The 19,021-nt window shown below is 41.9% G+C and overlaps 1 protein-coding gene across 4 annotated transcripts in view; it reads right to left on the minus strand.

Annotated features, from left to right (window-relative positions):
* Positions 1 to 19,021, minus strand: part of JADE2 (jade family PHD finger 2) — a 232,061-nt gene that overhangs the window by 79,609 nt on the left and 133,431 nt on the right. The gene's annotated exons all lie outside the window — the stretch shown is intronic.

Genomic DNA, 19,021 nt, shown 5'->3' on the forward strand with positions numbered 1-19,021 from the left:
CTCTGTCATGCATGCCATAGGATCACCACCACGTCTCTAGATCATGGAGCTGGAAGAGACCAGAAGAGACCAGTCCCCTGCTATGAACACAAGATCAAAGCACTCCCAACAGATGGTCATCCAAATTCTCTTTAAAAACCTCCAAAAAGGACACCACCACACTCCAAGGCAGCGTATTCCACTGTGGAACAGCTCTTGCCACCAGGAAGTTCTTCCTAATGTTTAGGTGGAATCTCTTTTACTGTAGCTTGAGTAGATTAGTAGTTCCTAGCTTTTGGTCCTCCAGGTGTTTTGCACTTCAGCTTCCAGAAGTCCCAGCCAGCTTGGCCAACAATCAAGAATTCTAAGAACTGAAATCCTAAACATCTGAAGGATCAAAGGTAGGGAAAACTATTCCACTCTAATGTTTGTTGGAGACAATATGGGTAAAAGACTGAAAGGCTAGGCAAAACCTCACAAGGGTCTAAGCAAAGTAGTCAAACACTAAAGCTTTTACTTAACATTTTATTTAGCTGGTTGGCTAGTTTTACATATTTAATTATTTCTACTCCTAAGGTGTGGCAGGAGTGGGAGGGTCCTACTACTTTGCACTGGAAATAAGATCTTAGCTGAATAAAGTTCAGAGCAATTCTCCATCTGAAACTAGAGGCTTTTTTGTCAGCGAGGCAGTGAATGTGCTCCTAATTTTAATCTAAACATCAAAAGTACAATACAAAGTGCAAAACTCCATTCCCAAAACAGGTTCAGCATCCTGGACAGCTCCTTCAAAATTCAGACAAAATATTCAGGCTAAAAGATTTACCACCCCACCGCCCTGGAAGTCACCAGTTGCCACTGGCAAACATGACGTTTCCATTTATTCTGGTCATAATTCTGTCTCTGAATCTCAGAAACCACTCCTCTATACTTGGTCTACCTGTTGTAGGAGTTGTACTTGGCATGCTGATCAGCTTCATAGCAAGAGGGTTAACACTTTCCTTTTAAATTCACATTCCCCAGCTTTCTAAGTGTTTTGATAATGAACTGCTTAATAAGCCAGGAAGGAATATTAACAGATGAGCCATCTTGTGCAATAACTGAGACTTATTTCCAACTAAACTGCGCTTCAGCTGAAATCAATTTACTGAAACCAGAACTCCTTCCACCCTGCCGAGTATATTGGAGAGGATGATAAAACTGCATGAGCAACAATTTTAAGACTACTGGCTGTGCCATTAGTTGAGTCACAATGTACAAATTGGACTGTTTCTTCTAGAGTGTGTACACACACACACACACACACACACACACACACACACACACAGAGCATGGTTTGATATATATTTCAATAATATTGCTACAATCCCACATGTATACAAAGGACCTTGCTCCTCATTTGCCCCCTTTTCTTTTACTGTACTTGGTAATACAATACAATACAATACAATACAATACAATACAATACAATACAATACAATACAAAAGCTCATGAGTAACTCATGAGTAATACAGCAAATTTTCTTTAGGAAAAAAAAAGCTCGAGTAATATTTAGATCAAAGTGAGAATTTCCTTTGCAGCAAATATTTCAGTTACTTTTAACACTCCTTCTCTCTACCATTTTAAACACATCTATTGTTTTAGAACCTATATGCACTGGTTTCTCTGAGACTATGACCTACTTTACAGGGATGATGTGAGAAACAGAACATGAAATGTGCAATCAGAGCATAAATAGGATTAGTTTTTTTACCACTTCTAATGCAAAGCAAACAAACTCTTATTCTGGATTTTAGTCAAATAGATTCTTGCCAGTGACTGATCAAATTGTGAAATAATGACAAAGATGCCAACTACCATAGTTTCAAAACTTCCAAAAGGTCTTAGAAGCATAACTCTGTTAAAGACAAGCTCTGTTTTCTGGATAAAATATTTTATGGATAGGACACTGTGAACCTGGAAATAGTTTTTCCATCTGTTTAACATGAAAGTTTAATGAAATCATTTTTTCTCTCAAGTATCTTCTGAACTTACAAATTCTGAATAATAAATCCTGAATGAAAATGTACTGCTGAGAAAGTCAAGCTCCACCAGCTTCCACACAGCATCCTCTCCAATGCCATGTATTGCACCACCCTCTGCAGAGCATGAACAGAGGGCAGTCAATGTTCCAGAGGAAGCAGGTGTATGCTTTTGTATATGCTAGGAAATACCTATGCCTCTTCTAAGCATCATTGCCCTATCTATGTATACTTCCCTCAGCCTCCTCTTGAATAAAGCCATGATGGCAAATGGGAAAAAAACACGTAAGGTGAAAGCCCATTTATTCTCATGGTGGTGCGCTTCCATGTGCAGTGCCACAGGCACAACGAAGGCTCATCCACCATTTAATAATAATAATAATAATAATAATAATAATAATAATAATAATAATTTATTTATATCCTGCCCCTTTGAGATCAATCGGGGCGGCTAACGGTAATAAAATTCAATACACCATACATCAAAATCTACTTCCCTCCCCCCCTTAAAAAGTTATTAAATCAATTGTAATTAAAACCAACAAATTGAAACAACATCAACACATACATATTATTACAAAACAAAACAAGACAAAACAGTAAACTGCGGTAGCATTCTACTTAGATTTCCAGGGAGGACCTTGGAGACTCTCATGAGAAGAGGGTTCCTGAGGCTGGGATTATCTATCCAGGAAAGGCCTGCCGGAAGAGAGCAGTCTTGACAGCCTTTTTAAAGCTGTTTAAAGATGTTAATTGACGGATCTCGTCCAGCAGGTCATTCCATAATTTGGGGGCGACAACAGAAAAAGCCCTCTGGGAGGTAGCTGAAAACCTAGATATTTGAGGCTGCAGCAAATTCCTCCCAGAGGACTGGAGTGTGCGGGGAGGATTATATGGGAGGAGGCGGTCCCTGAGATAGTTTGGACACAAGCCATTTAGGGCTTTAAAAGTGATAACCAACACCTTGTACTGGGCCCGGAAACTAATAGGCAGCCAGTGGAGGGACTTTAATACTGGAGTAATATGGTCCCTCCTCGATGTTCCTGACACTACTCTGGCCGCCATGTTCTGCACTAATTGCAGTTTCCGAATCAAGCACAAGGGTAGCCCCATGTAGAGCACATTACAGAAATCTAGACGTGAGGTTACCAGCGTGTGTACAACAGTCTCGAGATCCCTTACTTCCAGAAAAGGGCGCAGTTGGCATATCAACCGAAGCTGATAACAGGCGCTCCTGACTGTCGCATTTACCTGACTTGTCATCAGGAGCGACGAGCCAAGGAGCACCCCCAGACTGTGAACACAGCCACTAGATGAGAGTGTGACCCCATCCAGGACTGGAGGTTGCAACCCAATTCTTGGTTTTGGGGCTGCTACCGTGAGCACCTCCGTCTTGTCCGGATTCAGTTTCAATCTGTTTTTCCTCATCCAACCCATTACTGCCCAGAGACATTCATTGAGAGAGGAGATGCCATTAGAATTCGAGGCCAACGAACGAGACACAGAGAAATAGATCTGGGTGTCATCAGCGTACTAATAACACCCAGCTCCATAACTCCAAATAATCTCACCCAGCGGCTTCATATAGATGTTAAATAACATCGGGGACAGTAGAGCACCCTGTGGAAGCCCACAGGTGAGCTCCCTTTTACTGGAGCAGCTGTCCCTGAGCAGCATCCTCTGGGACCTGCTCAAGAGGAAGGACCGGAACCACTGCAATGCAGTGCCTCTGATACCTAACCCCCTCAGGCGGTCCAAGAGGATGCCGTGATCTATCATGTCGAAAGCCACTGAGAGGTCTAGGAGCACCAACAGGGTCACACTACCCCTGTCAATGCTCCGGTGCAGATCGTCGGTCAAGGCAACCATGGCAGTCTCAACCCCAAAGCCTGCCCTGAAGCCAGTTTGAAATGGGTCTAGATAATCGGTTTCATCCAAGACAGCTTGGAGTTGAAGAGCAACCGCCCTCTTGATCACCTTCCTCAAAAATGGTAGTAAAGAGACTGGCCTGTAATTATTCATATCCAGGGGGTCAAGGGAAGGTTTTTTAAGAAGCGGCCTAACAGCTGCTTCCTTCAGACAAGATGGAATATGTCCTTCCCTGAAGGACGCATTGATGATATCCATAAGGAACTTCCTCAATGCATCCCCCTGGACGGCCAGCCATGATGGGCAAGGGTCGAGAGGGCAAGTTGTTTTCCTCACTCAAAAGTAATTTTGTCCTATGGGACTTGCCATATGAGTTTCTCTGCTCTTCCTTTCCCTAAAGCAAGTGACTAATATTTCATCAGATCTGTGTATGTGTCCGCAGAATTGTTTCCTCTGAGGACTTGAAGACCTGCTTACAACTAAGATAAGAGTGCAATTCCTATTAGGATCAGGGTAAAGCCAGAATTAGTGCCAAGATTATTGTTTAGAGGTAGATGGAGCAATTTCAGACTTCTTTCCTTTCTCTCTCCCTCTGTCTCATTCTCTCTGCTTCTATATTTTTCCTTTCTTTATGGGGTTGGGGAGACAGCCATGCTTTCTTCTTCACTTTATACCCAGAGGGATGTTCTGAGATGCTCAAATCATATAGCCGAGAGTCCACAGAAATCCCTTTCCATAAATGAAACAAAAGACAATGAGAGCATGAGCCAAAAGTGTGCCATGAAGCTTCCAGATACTTCATTATGAACATATCCTGCTAATGCACTTAAAAGATTTACAGGAACCAATTATCACCCTTTATGCCACCCACCAACATCAATTATTGCTAAAAATTTAAGCTAATGGCAGAATGTTTTCAGGAGCCACTTTATAATCATTGCTCTCTCTCCTTCTGCCTCTGCAATCAAGCACTGCTTGCTCTCACAGATCTGTTCTGGGACAGTTCTGATTAAGGCCCATTTCATATTTCACAGTTACAGTGTTATGATGCCACTTTAATTGCCTCCTACAGAACCCTGGATCTTACAGTTAAGGGAGGAATATTACAATTCTCTGCCAGAGAGCTCTAGTGGGTCATCAAACTGCAAGTCTTAGGATTCCACAGAATGCAGCCATGGCAGCTGAAGTGATATAAAACTGCTCTAATTGTGCAATGTTAAAGTGACCCAAGAGGCCAACCAGTTCTAAGTTACAGACTGGATACAAACATGAGGCTGGCAGCAGGTTTTCCAGGGTCCTGACAAAGGATCTCTAACTCCACCCCATACAGCCCTCTTCCTGGGAGCTTTGGGGAATAGGTAAAAAAGCGGTCATATAGGGTAGTGGTGGAAACCCATTGCTAGGTGTCAGGTACTTGGAAAGAGTTGATCGTAAACTCTTTTGCTCCTTGTAACCATTCACCTAATCAGAGTCCCATTCAGGGGCAAAAGGAACTCTGAAATCTTTTTCCCACTTCCAAGCTTTGCCTCAAACACCTTTGATCAATGGAGTCATCACTTTACAGTAAGGCCCCCGTATCTGCAGGACCAGTACCCATGGGCACTTACCCAGGCCCCCAAAATGTGTTCTTTCTAGGCATTTTCTAGGTCTTATAGCCTTGAGAAACTATATTAGAGTGTAGAAGGGCATGGATCAGAGTTCTCATTTTCTTCAAATTCTGGTCTGTCAGTTTCACAGAATCATAGAGTTGGAAGAGACCGCAAGGGCTATCTGATCCACCCCCCTGCCATGCAGGAAATCTAAATCAAAGTATCCCCGACACATGGCCATCCAGCCTTTGTTTAAACACCTCTAAGGAGGGAGACTCCACTACACTCCGAGGAGTTTGTTCCACTGTCAAACAGCCCTTACTGTCAGGAAGTTCCTCCTAATGTTGAGATGGAATCTCTTTTTCTGTAGCTTGCATGCATTGTTCCGGGTCCTGTTCTCTGGAGCAGCAGAAAACAAGCTTGCTTCCTCCTCAATATGACATCCCTTCAAGTATTTAAACAGGGATATCATAACACCTCTTAACCTTGTCTTCTCCAGGAATACATTTTTTTCTTTCAATGTAGTTAGATCTTTGATTCATCAGAATGGCCTACTAATCTTTCCTGGTGCAGTTGGAAGAAGCAATTCTATTTCACTGTGCACTGTATTTATGAGAATGATTTAAAGCTTACTTTCAGACTGGTTTCTGATGCTTGACTTGTTTACAATTTAGAAAGATTTCCTAATTTTAAATAGTTTTTCATTCATTCATCCGTGTGTGTGTTTCCAAGTTGCTTTATTTATTTACTTGAAAGGGCTTTGTTTACAAATGTGGATTTATTTCTTGTATTCTACTATGAGACCCTAAGTAAGTTAGAAGACGAATATGAAATTTTAATAAATAAAATTATCTGTTTTCCATTATTTGCTTCATTTCACACCCTAGATTAAACTAAATGATCCCGAAGGCAAATAAAAATAAAATTATGTAATAAAACATATGATAGCATAATCTAAATACAAACAATACAGTGTAAACTGTACAAAAGCCTGTATGAAGAGCCAAATCTAAATCAGTTCAGCATCTTGGAAAACTTCATTAAATGTTGGACTAAAACACAGGGTGGATTCACTGGTCTAATGACATGGAAGTTACCACTCACTACTGACAGGTAAATTCTGTTTTAGGTTATTCTAAAAATATCTGCTCAGTGCTTATACCTAAAAAGGAAAAATCCTTAAAAGATTTTTCAGGAGCAAATGGATGCTGATCAGTTCATTCTGACAAAGTTGTCTCAGCAAAAACACTCCGTGGATGTTGAATTCTGATACAACATTCTCTTCCTGCGTGGTTCAGTATTCCCATGCAGGCAAATATTACCCTGGAAGAGACCTTGGGTCTCTGTATTTATAAAGCTCTTATTAGTATTGATTGTTTGAGTGGGTTTACCTACTGCTTGTTGTGAACTAACAATATAGCCCATGGCTGCACACAAGAAAAGAAACAATTATATTTTCAATATTACACATGTTCTGTAAACGTAAGAGAATATTTAAGAAAGAGGTAGTGAACCAACCCTGGTATAACCAATGGGGCTGCTTCAAAGAGGCGATGGTGAAAAACCAAGTGGGATCTAGCTCTCCAGTCAGTTTCTAAGGTTCCTGCAGCTGCTAGTTTCTATCTAATTCCTATGACTGACTGCTTTCATTAAAACTGTTAACACACCGTTAATTTGCAGAAGGGTTCACTGTTTTTTCTGTTCATGCATCTGATTACTTTCACAGTAAGTTTGTTATCCTTAAGTAAGAACAAAGGAGTCCAGCTTCTATCTGACTAATTTTTGGAAAACACATTGATTTCCAAAAAACAAACAAACAAAAAAAAAACATATGGTGACCAGCATGGCGTAATGCTTTGAGTGTTGGACTATGAGTGGAGACCAGGGTTCAATTCCCCGCTCTGCCATGAAACCAGCTGGGTGAACTTGGGCAAATCAGTCTCTCTGCTTCAGGAAAAGGTAACGACAGACCTCCACTGAACAAATCTTACCAAGAAAACCCCATAATAGGTTCTTCGTAGGGTCACCATAAGCTGGAAATGACTCCTTAGGGTCACCATAAGCTGGAAGGCACACAACAACAAATTGGCTAGAGAAAGGGGGCGAGATCAAAATAAATCAGATCTGCATTGTTAATGTGAAATAAAGCCTTACAAATTGATTAAGGCAAGCCTTTCAGGTCTGGATCCCTCTTGAGTGAGGCATATGGATGACAGCAGGGTTGTGGCCACACTACTGGCATCATGGGTCAGCAGAGATTCCCCTTCTGACACTTCAGCTGGAATCCTGGCATTGCTTCTGTAATCTCCTTCCTTTGCAAAGGAGAAGGAGAAGCAAAGTACAGTCATCCCTCCATATTTGCGGCTTTGATATTTGCGGATCTGATTATTCACGGATTTCATTAATATGTTCTCTCTAGGAATCTCTAGGTCCTCCAGTGCAACTCTGTGGTCAACTTTAACTAAAAGTTGCACTGAAAGACTATTTGTAGCTACTCCAGTGCCATTCTATGGTCAGTGTATGTTGGACGTTGACCACAGAGTTGCACTGGAGAACCTAGAGATTCCTAGAGAGAACATATTAATGAAATCCGTCCTCTCAGGTAAAAACAGTGTTTTTGTTATTTGCTGTTTTTCCATATTCACAGGGGTCTTGTTCCCCTAACCCTAGCGAATATGGAGGGACAACTGTATTCAAGGTGGTGTTTGTTAAAGTGGGAGAAGTCCTGAGGACAAGAATTTTGTTGCTTTCTGCAAGCACTTGCCTGCTGGTTGTGTTCACTTCTGTTCCCTCCTTAGGCAGGTAGATCCCTCAGCTGGTATATCCAGGAGCCAGACAAGAACTATGTAGCTTCTGCGAACACTGGCTGAGTGCATGGTTGGCTTTCTATGCTGGTGGGATGGTTGTTATCACTGGACAGATTGGGCTAAGGCACAAGTGGGCAAATGCATGCAGGCCATGGGCCAACTTCCATCCAGACCCCTCTGCAGTCTGTACACCAACACAGGAAACCCAGATACCTCCAATTTCCTTTGCATTCAGTCTCAAAATGGAGATTGGAAGTGATGTCATGTAAACTTCCTCTTGTCATTTCAAAGACTATAGAAGGAAACTGAGATGTTTGGGGGGTGTTAGAGGATTTGGGGGGGCTTGGGAGAGTGATGAGGGCATTTTCATATGTTTTCATGCATTTGGGATACTTTCTGCATTATTTGGGGATAAAAATTACTCAAAAATCCTTAAATTTTTTTTTATCGATTTTCAAATCTTTATAAGACCATCAAATATAACAGGCATACAATGCAACTAAGGAAGTAAGGGGGAAATGAGAAGAAACAAGAACAAAAAACAAAAACCACAGAATTTGCTGTTGCTCATTGATCACTGGGCTGCAAGATCCCATGAATATGACCCAATCTGGAGTTAGCATAGTGCTTGCATTGAGTTGTAAAGTGTCCTTCCAGAAGTTGTTGTGGAGCTTGGAGGTGATGTGAAGAGTCATTTACATAGTCAATAAAAAGCTTCCAGTCCTCATAAAACATGTCATGTCTTGGTTTTTTGTGGGTTTTTCGGGCTATGTGGCCATGTTCTAGAAGATTTTCTTCCTGACGTTTCACCAGCATCTGTGGCTGGCATCTTCAGAGTCATGTCTTGTCTTGAATGACCATTGCAAAGTCTCGTTGTATTGGAAAGTTTTCCCATTAACCACATGTTTCATACCCTTTCCTATCCATCTTCAATAGACAGATCCCCATGTTTCCAACATTTGGCAACCTCTACATGCTGATCAATGGGGGTTGCCAGCTTTGGCAAACTGGTGGAGGGTTTTAGGAGCTACAAAAGTGGGCTCCAGTGTCCGCATGCAGTCTGCAGTCCAGACTTTGCTTCCCCCAGCCTGGAAGGTGGGGTCTTGGGAAAGGTTTACCAAGAGTTTCCATCCAGGATGGATATAAACAGGTTGCTTATAAGGTTCCCAATTGCAGGATCAATGGGGAATTCCCTGAAAGATCTGGCCTTAGAAAGTTGAATTCTTTCATCAATAAAGGTTAATAATAATAATAATAATAATAATAACAACTGCATGTGGGAAATAAATGCATCTTCTGTTTCTGATATACATGGACAAAGATGATGTGGATGAAGATGATCTTTACAATAGGGTTTTGTGGAAAGACATTTTGAAGGAGGTGGCTCTGACAATTATGGAAAATGGAACTCTTATTTAAAAGGCCATGGCTCTCAAATTCCTACTACAATTGAATAAATAGAATATGTAGCTAAGAGGAGAAGGAAAGCCCTTCAAATATATTTTTCTTAGAAAGAAAAGCACTTGATCACTATACTTCAAAATATAATATCAAAAGTTAATGCTGCTCATCAGATTTCATTTAGCCAAGTATAAAATACTAGTTCCTTTAAATGGAGATATCTGTGCAGTAATTTAAAAAGGCAGAGTAAATCAAGTTTTTAAAAATGTGGAGTTTTTCAAACAATGATAGAACACAGGGACTTAAAGGGCTCTAGAAAGCACTGTTTAACAAAGAGGGAGTGTATCCACAATGCAAAATGCCCTCAGCCTATATTATAGGAGAATATTGCGCTCACTCTGCACACTCCTGTTCAGAGATAAATCCAATTGGGTTAAACAAGGATTATAATAATAATATGATTTCATAGAATCATAGAATCATAGAATCGTAGAGTTGGAAGAGACCACTAGGGCCATCCAGTCCAACCCCCTGCCATGCAGGAAATCCAAATCAAAGCATCCCTGACAGATGGCCATCCAGCCTCTGTTTAAAGACCTCCAAGGAAGGAGACTCTATCACCTTCTGAGGAAGTGCATTCCACTGTCGAACAGCCCTTACTGTCAGGAAGTTCCTCCTAATGTTCAGGTGGAATCTCTTTTCCTGTAGCTTGCATCCATTGTTCCGGGTCCTGTTCTCTGGAGCAGCAGAAAACAAGCTTGCTCCCTCCTCAATATGAAATCCTTTCAAATATTTAAACAGGGCTATCATATCACCTCTTAACCTTCTCTTCTCCAGGCTAAACATCCCCAGCTCCCTAAGTCGTTCCTCATAGGGCATGGTTTCCAGACCCTTCACCATTTTTGTCGCCCTCCTTTGGACACGCTCCAGTTTCTCAATGTCCTTTCTGAATTGTGGCGCCCAGAACTGGACACAATATTCTAGGTGGGGCCTGACCAAAGCAGAATACAGTGGCACTATTACTTCTCTTGATCTTGACACTATACTTCTATTGATGCAGCCTAAAATAGCATTGGCCTTTTTAGCTGCCGCATCACACTGTTCACTCATGTTCAACTTGTGGTCTACTTGGACTCCTAGATCCCTTTCACACGTAGTTTCATTCAGCCAGGTGTCACCCATCCTATATCTGTGCATTTTATTTTTCCGCCCTAAGTGCAATACCTTACATTTCTCTGTGTTGAATTTCATTTTGTTAGCTTTGGCCCAGCTTTCTAGTCTATTCAGGTCATTTTGAATCTTGATCCTGTCCTCTGGGGTATTAGCTATTCCCCCTAATTTGGTGTCATCTGCAAATTTGATAAGTATGCTCCCAATTCTGTCATCCAGGTCATTGATAAAATGTACCAAGTCCTGTGAATGACTGAATCTTAGGCCCAGTACAGAATGGTGCAAAGTACTGGCCTGGGGCCATTTATTTATATCCTGCCCAATCACTGGGAATCCGGGCATGTTACAACACTAGGGAAATACAAAGCAATAGCAATAAACAATAACAATAAACATAAAATAATAAACAAATGTAATTATGCTCAGGATCAGGAGTGCAGCCACATTATACCAAGAGGGTGGAAAACCAACATGAAATAACAAAAAGAAGTAGGATTCCAGAAATGATGTAAGTGTTGTTTTTATGTTTTTTCTTCCCTCAGCTACCTAAGGCCCTGTCTGCTTGGACCAAATAAAACATCTTCACCATATTCTCTCAGCAAGGGTGCATGTGAACAACCGCTCAGCATTCCAACTGGAATGCCATGTAATGAGGGAACACTGGGGCAGTTCTGGGGATAGAATAATCTGGGCTGCCCCCAGAGTATTCTGGTCCATGCAGACAGGGCCCATAGCAATGGGGTGGGTATAGTGTGTGTGTGTGTGTGTCCATGTGTGTAAAGGGAGCTTGTATATTAGAATTATACCCATAAGGATCCTTGTCAATGAAGGCTGCTGGAATTCCATGCTAGGGTGGAGGAAAACACACATATGGGTTTATAGTTATGACCAAAACAGAATTAAGACAATGAGCTCCCTTTTGAGACTGAAGGGAAGGGGTGTCTCTGGGCATTCCCCATCTAGGGTCCCAGCTAGTTCCCAAGGCAATGACTCTAATACACTTCCCCAGCTAAAAACAACAACATCCAAGGTCAGGGCAGGCAGTCAAATACTCCCAAGGGATAGGAAAAGAGTATTTAGAAGATATCAGGGACCCTAAACAAAGAGAGACTGATGATTAAACCAATTTAATTCTGTAGTATGAATAGAATTCTGTATCAGTTTAATTCTGTAGTGTAGGCACTCAAGATACTTTTGTAATTGTAATTCAAGAGCCTACCAGTGATTTCTAGCAGAGAATTCTAAGCAACTCACCAAACTACAAATCCTAGGATTCCTTAGGATGGAGCTATGGCATTTAAAGTGGCATGAAGCTTCCATAATTGCATATGGCAGATACATTTTGAGTCCATGTAGTAAAGAAGATGATTAGATATTTAAAAATAAAGGACTGGTTGTTTTGTGCAAGAGTAATCATCTTACCTTGTATTTCAGACAATTAATTTATATGTGAAATGTCTCCAAAAGCTTTATTTACAAAGATATCTCAAGGATCTCTACCCTCCACTCCCCCATCAGGGGACAGAAAAACCGAACACAGAGACATTATTGACAGTGCCTCTAATCAGCTCTTCCTGGCAGCACAAACAGACTGATCAGGAAATCAACTGCTCATGAGTGGAGCTCTGCTCCCACGCACCCAAGCTCAATTTAATAACTGCTTTCTTTCCTCCCCAAGGGATAAATAGACCTTAATTAAACCTTACTGGAGATTAGACTGGCTCTGCTCAAACCAAATCCCACTCCTCTTTGTCCCCAAACCCCCACCCCACCACCACTAGTCACAAGAGACCCTCGAAGGAGCACCATGGATTGCTGGCTGAGCAGCTGCAGTTTTTTTCAACTTGGTGGCTGTACAAGCTTCTTCCAACCACACCAGGAAAGATTAGTAGCACCGAAGGATGATAACACAGAGAAGGAACAAAGACCTGTTACAGACTGCCAAAATAAAACTGCTTAGGGTCTCTTTGGAGGTATGCTGTTTAAATGATGCATGCATCCTAAGAATCCTGAAGCTGCACCAAAGCTGCACTCTAGTGCTTAGGAATGGAGTGTGGCTTTGGCGCGACCTCTGGACTCTTAGGACCCATGCATCATTTAAATAGCATACCTCCAAAGAGACCCGAAGCAGCTTTATTTTGGCAGTCTGTAACAGGCCAAAGTCTCAGCCCACCCCAGGTCTTCCCTTGTTGCTGCTTCTGTCTTCCCTATCTCTGAGACAACTTTCTCTCTTCTCTGCCCTTCTACACAGTACACCAAACTTTGGCAACTTGAATACAGAAGGGTTTATTGACAGTGCCTCTAACCAGCTGCTGCTGATCAGGAAGGAAATCAGTTATTGAGAATATGCAGCCGTTTGGATCCCACCCCATACTGTTGTTGTTGTTTGCCTTCAAGTAGTTTTGGACTTATATCCTAAGGCTGAGAGGTTTTCTTGGCAAGTTTCTTCAGAGGAGGTTTGCCATTGCCTTCCCCTGAGACTTGCCAAGGTCACCCAGTGAGTTTCATGGCTGAGCTGGGAATTGATCCCTGTTCTCCAGAGTCATAGTCCAACGCTTAAACTAAGCCACACTAGCTCCCTCCACTCCATAATATAATACTCAAAACCTAAGAGTACATCCAATAAGTTCAAGAACTCTGAAAACTACTGTAGTAGATAACCAAGAGGAAGCAAAAAACTATCCTAGCCTAACCCATAGGCAAAGCATGGCAGGTATGCTGGTTGTTTCTAGCCACGTTTGGGCTCATGGTTAGGTTCAAGACAAAGACCAACCAAAATAATAGGCTATGTATATATAGAGGTGTTCCTTGCCACTATTCCATGATAGTGGGGACAAACTGCAACGTGTGGTATTAGGTGGAGAATTCAGCCACCTCAATACTGAGGTGCGGCTTTGATATTTCCAGATTTGATTATTCACGGATTTGATCAATATGTTCTCTCTAGGAATCTCTAGGTCCTCCACTGCAACTCTATGGTCAACTTTAACTAAAAGTTGAACTGAAAGACCTAGAGATTCCTAGAGAGAATGCTCTACTGGTCATTTCTAACTTCTCCGGTGCAGTTCTATGGTCAGTGTCTGTTGGATGTTGGCCACAGCGTTGCACTGGAAGACCTAGAGGTTCCTAGAGAAGTGTCCTCTCTGATAAAAACATGGCATTTTTGTTATTTGCAGTTTTTCCATATTAGCGGAAACCCTAGTGAATATGGAGGGTCAAGTGTAATTCTAGTCATACTTGAAAACTATGTACGCTGATGTCTGCTGAGAGGTTTAAAAGTCACATAGGAAATTTAAAAAAGATTTCTGGTTTGCAGGGGGGGGAGGCAGATGATCCCTTGCATAGCTCTTTGCTCTTCCACAACTAAAATACTAGTTAAGTTGCAAAATAAGCTATGAAAAGTGGTCCAATTGGCATAGTTTATACATATTACAGCTTTAATTGTAATGAAATCTGGATTGGTTAAGCATGATTTTAAAAGGTTTTTTTAAAAGTAAGGAATATCCTGAATTCTGTGTAGTGACACTAAATATCTCAAGGAGTGTAATATGGAAGATGGAGCAATCTTGTTTTCTGCTGCTCAAGAAACTAGGACTGCATCTACACTACAGAAGTAATGCATTTTGACATTGCTTTAACTGCCATGGCTCAATGCTATGGAATTTTGGGATCTGTAGTTTTGTGAGATATTCAGCCTTCTCTGTCAGAGAGCTCTTGTGCCCCAACAGACTGAAAATCCCAGGATTCCAAAAGATGGAGCCATGGCAGTTAAAATTGTTTCAAACTGCATAAATTCTGCAGTGTGGCAGCAGCCTAGAATGCAAACCAAAGGATTCAAAGAACAAGAAAAGAGATCCACCTAAACTTTAGAAAGAACTTCTTGACTGGAAGAGCTGTACAACAATAGAATAGATTGCCTTAGAGGATAATGGACTCTCTATCTGTGAAGGTCTTTAAACAGAGGTTGGATGTGCATCTTTCAGGAGTATTTTAGTTTTGTATTCTTGCATGGCACGAAGTTGGATTAAAAGGCCCTCTTGGTCCCTTCCAATTATAAGATTCTATGGGGGAGATGCAGACAGGGAGAAAGGGATGGTGAGACGCCGCCCCTTTTTGCCCCCGACGGAGCCCACAGCAACCAAATGGCGTGGCCTCCAGGAGTCCTAAAAAGAAAATGCTCCTGGCGGGTTCTTCTTAGAGTGCACATGCACGGCGCCATTAGTACCCTCGCACGCTGATGATGTCAGTGCAGCACAGCACCGTTGGGACACTGCACCACGCGTATGTCATCATGGCGACCCCCGTGTGGATGGGGGTGAGCCATTATGGCACAGTAGGGCTCGGGAGCGTGAGGACGCTCCAATCTCCCAAGCCCTAAAATCGGCCCCAGGCCAGTACTTTGCACCATTCTGTACTGGGCCTAACATTCAGTCATTCACAGGACTTGGTACATTGGACCTGCCTGAAAGACAAACCAAAAAAAGGTGACTGCACTTTTCCCCTTTGAAAATCCTGCAGTCTCTTCTATTTGCCCTTCCACTCTTGATGCCAGTGACTGGTCTCATGTCACAGTGGGCCTGTTAGTCTTGTATGTGAAGCAGATGATTGGTCTCGTAGGTGCAAGGCCTTCTATGTCACCAAATACTAAAGAAAATCCCAGGTGTCATGATCATCTGGTTGCCATTAGCTTATGTGCTCAATATTGCAATAGGATTTCAACGTTTCCTGGTCAGGTTATTAAGAGGCACTGGGGAAGCCTTTCATTTTGGGTACTTTTAGAAGAAAGTGTCTCTACCTTGCTGATTTCCTGCATTAGAAACCACCAAACACCATAAATCATTTTGTTTTAAATCTCTGGTCCAGTTTTTTTACTGCCATCAAACCAATCGCACAGGGCTTTCCGGTTTTTCCTTCATCAGCACTGCTGTGGTTTATTTATGTGGATCTAGCTCTCCAAGTTCCTTCAGTCAGTTGTCCATTTTAAAAGAGCCTCTTTTGGAGACTCTGGATTCTAGGGCAAATATTTATTTGAGTTTTCAGCCTCTGGCTGCCCTGGAGATTTCCTGTCGGTTATTTTCCTATTACTTTTATCCTACAATAGTACCTTGCACAGGATGAAGGCAGCAATGCTAGTCACACCATTAATTAACCAAAATTCAGATGTAATAAAAGAATAACAGAATGAGTGTGGTTATGAAAATCCCTCTGGAACTAGTTTATACACACTTATTATATCACTTTCAGACACCAGTTTGATTCAGTAAGAACTTAGTAAAAGAATCATAAAAACTAAGGCTGCATTATGCACTGCAGAAATAATGCAGTTTGACGCTGCCTTAACTGCCATGGCTCCATCCTACAGAGTCCTGGGATTTATAGTTTTGTGAGATATTTAACCTTCTCTTTCAGAGAGCTCTGGTGCCACAACAGACTACAAATCCCAAGATTCCATAACATGACAGTTAAAGCAGTGTCAAACTGTGTTAATTCTGCAGTGTGGCAGAAGCCATAGTTCCACAGTACTGAGTGGGATTCCCTTCTAGGTATCTTGTGCACCAGGTTTCTGCCTAAGATAGAGTGGAACAGGCTACGAAGGGTGTTAACCAGGGCAGGAGAAACTCTGGAACTCAGAGTTGTTGGGCTCCAGTTCCCATTAGCCCCAGGCAGCATGGTTAATTGTTAGGGATAATGGGGAATACGGTTCAAGAATTAGAGAACCACAGGTTCTCCCTCTCTTGGTTTATATGGGGAACCTCATGGACTACACAGGGGTGGAGACCAAACAAATCTCCCCAAGTCTGCTTCTGGTTCTCAAAACCAGTATTATATTTTAGGCTGAACAGTACGCAACTTTTTCAGTGGTACACTGTTGCACCTGGAGGCCTCCAGGAGCAGTAATTCATCTTTTTGCTGAGGATGGCAGCACAAACAGGTTGGTCTGGGGATTCTGGAGATGTCGAGGGCCACAAAAGCATCCTTAGGGAGCCACCTGAGGCCTCAGGCCAGCTCTCTGCACAAACCTCTCCGTTCTGTTAGACTGTGATAGATCTCAGCAAAAAAGGGCCCTTGAGAAAAGGTGAACTTGGAAAATTGTGGACTGCCAGGCAATTGTTGCAAAGAGATTGCCACAGGAAAGAAGGTGGGAAAAAGTGTCAGCAAGCCATGATCCTGTGTCCTCTCAAGCAGAGATTGCCTCCATAGTTTTGGCTATCACATTATTCTTAAGTAAGGCAATAGGGCTGTGTACCTTTGAACTAGCCCCTTTTGAAAGGGTGGCAACTGTAACAGATGTAGCATAGTGGATCAGTTGTCTTGCTCACCCCAAAAAGGGAAAAAGAATTCTTCTTACAAGGGCTGCTAGCTGACGTAAGCCTTTGCTAACACAAGAAGCTCAGGACTTCTTAAAAGGCCTTAGGGTGAGGAATCATGGGTCAATGTTGCCTCCACCATCTTCTGCCTTCTAGATATAATGGGAATGCAAAATGATTTCCTCCATGCCAAAGGAGGAGCACCAGTGATTTCTGATGTTACCACGCAAGGAAGAAGGTTGGTTTCTAATAACAGACTAAAGAAGCAAGAGTCTGGGAGTTTGAGTCCCATCCTACATACTTAGCCATAGGAAATTATCACACAGGGATGGGGATTGGGATGGGAAAGGATTGGAGAAGTTCGCTCTTCTGTCCTTATCCTGTTTGTGACCGTGATCGCAAGAAAGAAATTCACACAAGTCATGCTGATCTGATTATTTTGCCACCAGTGAAGTGGAACTGTATTAACAGGTTCTTCCACTAATACAAAATGAGAGGAAGTCAGGGGACAATTCCACTTCACTCACAAGACAACGACAGGATCAGCGCAGTGTCATATGAAAGTCTTTTGCACTATTGTTGTCATTTGCGCTTCCCTAACAGGACAATGTCTGGATCGGTGTAACGTCATGAGAAAGTCCTTCTCATGAATGTACGGGATGGATGCAACAAGGACGGGACAGGGATGTCCTTTTCCCTATCTGACAATCTCCATAGTGATTATACCATGAAAGTAGGTCTGAAGAGTTCTCTGGGAAGGGGGAAAAATCCTCTCTAGGCCAATCACTATCTCTCAGCCTAACATACTTTAAACAGCCATTGTGAGAATAAGTGGGGTGGGGGCACATATACTGCCTTGAATGTCTTGGAGAAAAATGAGACTTAAATGCAACAATAAATAAATAGTATAGCTCATGTAAAAGGAATAAATATCATAATGAACTTGAATGACTTGGGAATTAATTCTCTTTTTCTGCAAATGTATTTGTGACACAGAAGAGCAGAAGGTCAGTATATGAGGCAGGAGAATAGAAAGGTGTGTGTGAATATGATTGTGTGTGTATGTGTGTGAGAGAGAGACAGAAGGAGGAGGGAGAGATGGCTGTCTAATGGTAAATGGACTTTTCAAGCCTTTGAAGTCTCGCTAGTCATGATCACACAATAGCTGTGGATTAAACGGAGATCACAATATATGGTGTGAAATCTTAATAAAAAACATAAATGAAGATTTGTGGCCCAGCTTCTGCTTGAAAGGAAAAAGGATGCACTGCTGTATGTGAATGCAGTTCACTGTTTGATCCAAATTACTTCAGACCAACTTTCTGTATTATCGCACACAGCAGCAGTAGCAACCAATAAAACCTTCAGACACAGTTAAATGTTTGTCATATTATCGGCTGACAGCTCTTTATACCCAGTGTTTCTACTGAGTAGGGCAGCTGATCACACACATATGATGGTGATGAAAGGAAGGGGTCCTTTCCGCTTCCACCCTTTTTGTAATTCTACATTTTTATTTATATTGGAAAGATGCCAGTTTTATTCAGAAAAAAATAGAAAGCTGTTTACTCCTGGGATTAGAGCAGTTAAAAACCCCACTCCTATAAAATGGTTTGGAAAAGATATTAGGAAGGAGTTGTAGGATATGACAAAATTATATGCAGTCAAGAATGAGCCTAAAGTTTTAAGAGGTAGTTCTCCTTTTTCCTTCACAGTATTAAGTCTCTGTGTAATAAGTGATCGAATTACAATGTTGTTTTCCTTTTGAGGACAAAAACTACCATAGTTGTTTGATGATTTAAAAAAAAACTCCAAGAAACTGGCAATGGGGAAAGGACTGTTCTCTTGGGGCCAGAATTGGTCTGTTGTTAAAATAATT

This window comes from Sceloporus occidentalis, unplaced genomic scaffold, assembly GCF_023333645.1.
Source record: "Sceloporus occidentalis isolate IW3139 unplaced genomic scaffold, rSceOcc1.0.p SCAF_1, whole genome shotgun sequence".
Lineage (NCBI taxonomy): Eukaryota > Metazoa > Chordata > Lepidosauria > Squamata > Phrynosomatidae > Sceloporus > Sceloporus occidentalis.